This window comes from Sinohyriopsis cumingii, chromosome 2 (assembly GCF_028554795.1).
Source record: "Sinohyriopsis cumingii isolate HCF-2022 chromosome 2, ASM2855479v2, whole genome shotgun sequence".
Classification (NCBI taxonomy): domain Eukaryota; kingdom Metazoa; phylum Mollusca; class Bivalvia; order Unionida; family Unionidae; genus Sinohyriopsis; species Sinohyriopsis cumingii.
In genome coordinates, this window is record NC_142962.1 from 118,527,996 (window position 1) to 118,535,451 (window position 7,456).

At 34.9% G+C, this 7,456-nt stretch overlaps 1 long non-coding RNA gene across 1 annotated transcript; it reads right to left on the reverse strand.

Moving 5' to 3' along the window:
- Positions 1-2,472: 2,472 nt before the first annotated feature.
- Positions 2,473-4,974, reverse strand: LOC149805685 (uncharacterized). The gene is made up of 3 exons (XR_016414970.1): positions 4,811-4,974; positions 3,821-3,917; positions 2,473-3,476 (listed from the first exon to the last, which is right to left on the reverse strand). It is a non-coding gene; the product is annotated as an uncharacterized LOC149805685 (long non-coding RNA).
- Positions 4,975-7,456: the final 2,482 nt, after the last annotated feature.

Consider the following 7,456-nt stretch of genomic DNA (forward strand, 5'->3'; position numbering starts at 1 on the left):
GATTTACTCAAATCACTCTACATAAAATTCACACATCGAAAATAAACACAAAAAAAATATTAAATCAAAATGAAGTACAGATCCAAGAACCCTCATGGACAGCACATACACCTCAAACAGTATTTTACACAATAAGAGATTCACATAATCTCGAACATAAATTCTATTAAGATTCAAAATAATCTTAAGAACACAACTAAGATTCAAAATAATCTTATGAACATAACGAAGATTCAAAATAATCTTATGGATATAAATAATGCAATGGAACAACAATTGATCCCGAACGTATGCTTCTAGACCCCTTGTACAGTCGCACGATTCCTTGGGTTGGTCCACACTCTTATCGACCGCTCGTACCCTTTATGAATCCACCACGAGTACAGTCATACGTTACACGTACAGACAGCATACAGCACTTTTTGTAATTTTGCTACGTCTACGTCCGTGGCACAGACATATGTACATACATACATACGTATCGACAGCACGTAGCATTAAATGTTCTGGAAACTCCAGATAGCTCTAAGCAACTTTAGACGGCTTCGGACAGCTTCAGACCGCTCTAGTCATATTCACAGTCACATTGACAATCACACTTCATAGACACAATCACAGCGACAGTCACATTCAGCTACAATAACAGTCAGCTATAATAACAGTCAGAATCAGCTTCAAACACAGTCAGCTACAAACACAGTCAGCTACCATAACAGTCAGCTACAAACAGTCAGCTACAATAAAACCAAATTGGTCATAATAATAGTTTCTGTATAATCTCTAGATATATGAATACTTTAACCTCTAACAGTGACTTGTAATTCAATACTTTAAATCTGCGTTGTAATAAATGCATTATTACGCGATAAGACATTACAAACCGAATAAACTTCGCATATCAAATGAAAATGTAAATTTAACACTTACCCCTTTGGCTGGAGAACAATGGAGAGTGTATACTCCTGGACGTGATCCAAAAACGACCAGTGTGGTTTTAGAAATTGGCCTTACTTAAATCCATAGGAGAGTGAATACAAGTCAGGGTAGAATACCCGTGCATATCATGTTAGTCATGATACAAGTAATCTCTGTGGCTAGGTACATGTTAATACAGTCGCTTGGAAAAACACATTCACCCTAGATAACGTTGTACACATGTACAACGAGAAATAGTCGAATTGTTTTAAGACAAAACCAAGTTATTTCTTTGCCTAATTCTGTGACACAGTTGATATGATAGTGTTATTACAAAGGTGCAAGTATGTGCTTATTTTTTAAAAAATAATATCAGCGGTTTCGTCCTACGGGAATCAAATCGAACGTTATATACGTTGATAAAGTTCATTTAAAAACCCACCAATGTTAAGACCTCGTTCTGTCTGATCGTACCACAATATAAAAACGTGCCAGTGGAGGATGCAAAGGGGAAATGACGTGGGCTTTCAATACTATCAGCAAATTTCCCCAAGGTGTCCTAAATGGGAGGTGAAGATGTTATTCGAGCACCAAGACATTGTTGAATTTGTGCGTATAACAGTTGCGATTTGAAACCATGAACACTATTTGAATTCTATGTTGATATATGTTGAACCTACAAGAATAAAGAAACATTTGTATTTCTCACCCTTGCTCCAATAATATTTGAGTGAGGATTTAATTTTAACGATAAAGCTAATACATATATTGTAAAAGTGTTTGTCTGCCTATGGTTCGATAGTTTAAAAATTAAAATGTGAAGAGCTATTTATTCACATTTGTCTAGCTTTGGTTCGACTCGACAGCCTTGCAAATTGAGACGCAACGACCTGTTTATTCAGATTTCTCGATAAAATTGTCTCGGCTGCTTCATATACATCGTTTCCTAAAGCAACGTGGTCAAAGTGAACGCTACCAGATGACAATATTACATTGATATATTTCTTCCAAACGGCAATGTAAATACGGCGTTGAGGTTTCTGAAGATGATTATCGACTTAGTCAAGGAGAGTGGCTTACATAATTATCGCCGTCAGACGTGCAAATAACTTCTCTCTCGGGAATACATTCTCTGTTACATGTCAAGTTTTCGAGTGTTTCAGCAAATGTTTCTATTTGGTTAAAGAATTTTCTGCTACTAAACGCATTTTTTGTTTTCTTGGCTTCTACCTCTTATTTTGTCCACATGTGTCCCACCCGTGAAAAATTTGCTGGCTTATGTTCTTTTGGTGACATTATAAGGATTATGTATTTTCAACGATTCCGTACATACACACAGAGAGACAAAGACAGACAGAGAGAGACAGAGAGAGAGGAGGATAGGTATAACCCACAAAATGGTGTGACAGTAACTAATTTCTTATTATTATTATTATCTGCCATGTGCCTTCTTTGAAACATCCTTAACATGAAGGGACTATCTAATGGCGTTGTAGCCAAAATGATGATGGACATCATACACGTTGACACCATTGAAATTCAGATATATAAATATATATATATATATATATAAATGCAATAAACTGACAACGAACAGTGCGAAACTAGTATCTTGCTAGCTTGAGCGCATTCAACCATTTAAAGAGTCTTTTTCAAAGGCAAATACAAAATATAGACAAGACAAACAAATAAAACAGAAAAACGGTAATGTTTGCGAAACTTTACATGGCTGATTCTAAAGGAAGTCAACCTTTCAACTCTATTATGTGTCAGCTAGTTTATTTCAGCTTGTTGCTGATACTGGAACATATTTGTATTGACCTAGAAATTGATGAGCCATAAATATTCATGGTTATATTGTATACCAGTACAGTTCATATATAAAAATTAGTTTCCGATTGCTCATACGATTTGAATTAATGGAACGTAAAGAGTTTTGTTCCATACATGTCATTATCAGACAGTATTTTTGGTTTATGTTAAGTATATTTCACTAAATATACCTAAACTGTAATACAAAATGCGTTGATTCAATTATATTGATGCACGTGCCAGTGTGGGCATACAACAAATGTGGAATGATAGGACTCGTTGCTTAAATTAAAAGCAATTTATTCAGTTTAACAATTTAGTCTTTTCAAACACACAATAGATATAACATTTGTTTCGACAGGTCTTCGTGTTTGGTAGTCATTTTCCAAAACAGGAGGGGACATCAAACTTGCTTAACCGTTTGGGTTGTACTAAACTATTAAAGCGTCAAACACTTTTAGAGAGTAATCTCTTTATGGATACTATAACAACCTCTTTTGCATAAAAAACCAAATAAAAGACCTGCAAATCCACTTCTGATCCTCTCAGTTTCTCTCCCCTAGGTAAATGCCGAGTCTGAGGTAATGCCGTTTTAGGTGTGTCAGCTGGAATTAACCTCATTTTCCTGCCTTTATAGTAAGCCAGGTGGCTAGCTGATACAGAAGAGATGTTACGTGTCCGCAAGCACCATTCTGCCCAATTGTGCACGAGCATGTTGACGACGATACCTTTTCTGCAGAAATGACAATCTATAATATACAAAAATATAAACATAATCAGTTTGTAATTGTAAAATGTATATGCCCATACTGCTGATTTTTTCGATTTGAATTGGAAAATGGAAACATTAAAAATCATAACAGTTGAAACTTTTATGAAATAAATCTAATTGCTTATTGAAATATGCATACAACCATAACTTTATTATAAATACATTGTATTTATCTTCTTTTTATGTAGCCATGCTGTAACATGCAGCACAAGCCTAATCTAATATTTGATGCTTGATGCCTGTTTCAGAAATAAAGCTGATTAGATTCAGGAATGAAATTTAAATGACTATGACATGTTTACCTCAACATGACATGTTTACCTCAACAACATGTGGTGACTCGTTCTTCTTTTGTGATCTAAAACACCGTCCCTGACAAGGCATTAATTTCCATCTTTATCATTTCCATCCTTATAAACTGAAAAATTAAACAGAAACTTATTTTAATAAACATATTAACAGAATATCCCCTACATAAAATAACAAAAATTCATAATGCTTAGACACAATTCTTCTCTATTATGTTTACTTTATCTAATGTTCGCATTTGCATACTGGGTGTTAATATTCAACCATCTGCCAACACCACAGAAAACTAATATTGATTATAATTAATGAAGACGTTGGGGGCAGGGGGCTTTGATTTTATATATATATATATATATATATATATATATATATATATATATATATATATATATATATATATATATATATATATATATATATATATATATATGGCTTTCAAACAGCTTTGAACAAATAATCCTGTTATAATATGGGTAAATATATAAAAAGCAAGTATGTTATTGAAACAAAGCTGTGTTCGTGTGAATACAATCGTATATCCATATTGTCAGTTGACAAATGATACCGAATTTAGTTCAAAAAAGAAAAAATATGTCATTTAAAGGGAAAATCACAGTCCGTTCCACCCTCAGGCACTAAAAGCAGCAAGCATCATGACAACAACCAACAACCGACATGTACCCAAAACTATTTAAAGCACACCACAAAGTCTCAACTGGGTTGGAGAACGCGGTTGGTTTAAAGGGCAGTTTGTGTCACTATGCGCATTTTGTAAATGTTTTATTCTGACCGCGTGTTTTGATCATAGTATTGATTGATCATAGCTGTACATTTAATCCATACCTAATCAGAAACAAAATTCATGCTTTAAATAGTGTATTTTCTCTTTCGTTAAATAGTTTATTTTCTCTTTCGTTAACTTGTACTTTGTGTGCTGTAGAGAAAAAAGGACACTCAATATAGGACGTAAATCAACTTACGTTTAAGAGAATGGACATATACCTAATTGCAATACATGAATCCTTTTGTCATCTGTTCCTTCCTTGAACTGATGGAGACACCCATGATGAAATTCTCAACGAATACATAAGAAATATCTGGCAAACAGCTCAGATCGTTACTCGATGTACAGTAGGACGCCATATTTTTTTCTCTATCTGCCTAGCTTAACCTCGTTTTCGTGATACATTAATGTTCATGAGGATCTCATTAAGAATGGTCTATAGGACACTTTCACAAAGAGATAAAGTGTCGCACGATTTCGCACATGAATATATAATTCTGTGTTAACAAAATGTACTGGGTTTAACATCTAATTTGTATGCACCTTGTTATAAAAGCAGGTGCTGAAATGATTCAAGAACCGTTTAGGTCTGAGGCTATCAATTGCATCAGACGGCAGTGACCCTCTGTGTTGAATCATCGTATTGGTCACCATCACAATCAGGGTCAGTATAGAATTTATAGAGTCGCATGTTCCAACGAGTTTAAAATACTGTGAAAAGAGAGCTGATAGCTAATGTTTACGGTTCCGTACACGTACATGTTTAAATCGTGTATCTCCAACAATATGAGGAACTGGAATAGTTTAACGCAGCGATAACACTCTAACTCGTGTATTTGCTTTACACATTTAGAAGCAGTCAATATTTTCTGTTGGGATTGCTCGGCGCATTCCCCAGCACAGATAAAAAGAATATGATATGTTGTATGAGTATGGTAACGTACCCTATCCTTAGTCTGTACATAAAACAAATATTATCTCTTACAATGTTGAGAAAGCCAAATCGCATACCAACTCATAAAATGTATCCCATGTACCTCCACCTCTAGTGGCAAGTATTGGCCACAGGGTTCAGCCCACGGAACGTGTCCTGTGACACCCGTTCAACGAAAGCTCCCACCCATGTCTAACGTGCAAATCTTTACTGTGGCATCTAAACGTTAACGCCAATGCATATATACAAAAGTTTGACCATACTTTCTAGGGCGAAATAATGGCATTTTATGATTGTATATGGATGAAGTAAAGGATTTACTTCCTAAATACTGTATTCAAATAAAAGTTAAAATAGGCAGAGAATATAGACAAAGATAATGTTGTTATTTTGTCAGGGCCGTAGAGAGCGATCACGGGCTCTGGGGTAAGAAACACCTGGGCCTCTCCTAGTTCTTGTTCAAACAATCTTTGCCTTTTATAAAATTAAGACGTGTTGTTCGTCCCAAGTCACCTTACGGGCCAGGGCCCAGGGGATATATCCCCGGTTGCCCCCCTCTCTTGTCGGCCCTTTGTTTTGTGGGGGTTTTTTTTTCTTCTTTCTTTCTTCAATCTAAAACAACGTTTCTGGACACTTATATTGACGACGAATGGATTAAACACATTGAAGATGTTACATTAAGACAGGGCTGTAAAAGATGCTTGAAGATTCAGCAAACTAGTGATGGAGTTGATTTAATAATGATATCTTATTTATTACATTATTTGGTAACACTTCAAAAATATATCAGTCAGTTGATGGTGTATATATATATGAGCGATCGGTGTACAGACATATAAGAGCTTAGCTTACATAAATTTGTTATTGTACAAAGAGGCACACCAAACTGACAATTTGTCCTCCTCTGTATAAACGGTTTATCCGCCAATTTATACTAGATTGTTTATTTTTGAATACACAGCGTATGCATATTTTCATACATGATTATGAAATGCAAGGGGCTAATTTTGTATCATGATGGCTGAAAAATACAACAGCACTGAGTTATTTGCATATTTATGTAATTAGACACAAATGTATTCTCTGTTCAATTAATGCTATCATGTATCTATGGCTAGTTTGAAAATGTCTTTTATAATTTTCGGTAGTGTAAATTAGCATAAACCTGTTAATAAAAATAGCGTGATAAATTAAATTAGTTTTACTCATTTAATTGTATTAAATTCTCGCATGATATTCAAATCGATTTAAATTCATACATTAACTTATATCACTACACATTAAGTTCTAAGTATGGAACAACACAAAGCGCACAACAGTCATGATGTATATTTAAAGTAGACCAGATAGGTGTGCAAGATAATCTTCAATTCTACAATACAAACCATGATGATATTGATTTTTAAATAAAACTAACCTTCAATACTACAGTTACCCGGATGTAATAATATGGTACTCCACTAGCACACAGATAAATATATGCGTTCAGCTGGGAGAGAGGGGCACATTCTCAAGGTTTTACGAGCGGGGGGGGGGTCTGAATGTTTGCCATTGAAGTGACTCTGCTGCATGAGTTAGTCCAAGTACTTATAAAAACAGGGCTTGTATCGCAAACAGAATATAAACAGAAATTCTCAGTCAGAAACAACACATTCTGAAAACAAAATTTGTCATGTGTTCTGCAGTAGATTAAATCGATCTGAGCTGTGTGTACACGTGCACTTTGGAATCGCTGTGTAGTGTAGTTTAACATACCTGTAGAATTGATTACCCTGACATTTGCAGAGTCCATGTTTTATTTATGTTTGTTCAGAACCAATATGTTCCATCGGACATGTGTCTACTTTTTCGCGCCATGGCAGTATAAGATTAAGTACGTTTTATTTACTATTCGCCAGCTATAAAATTAGCATTCAGCCCAGTTTCACGT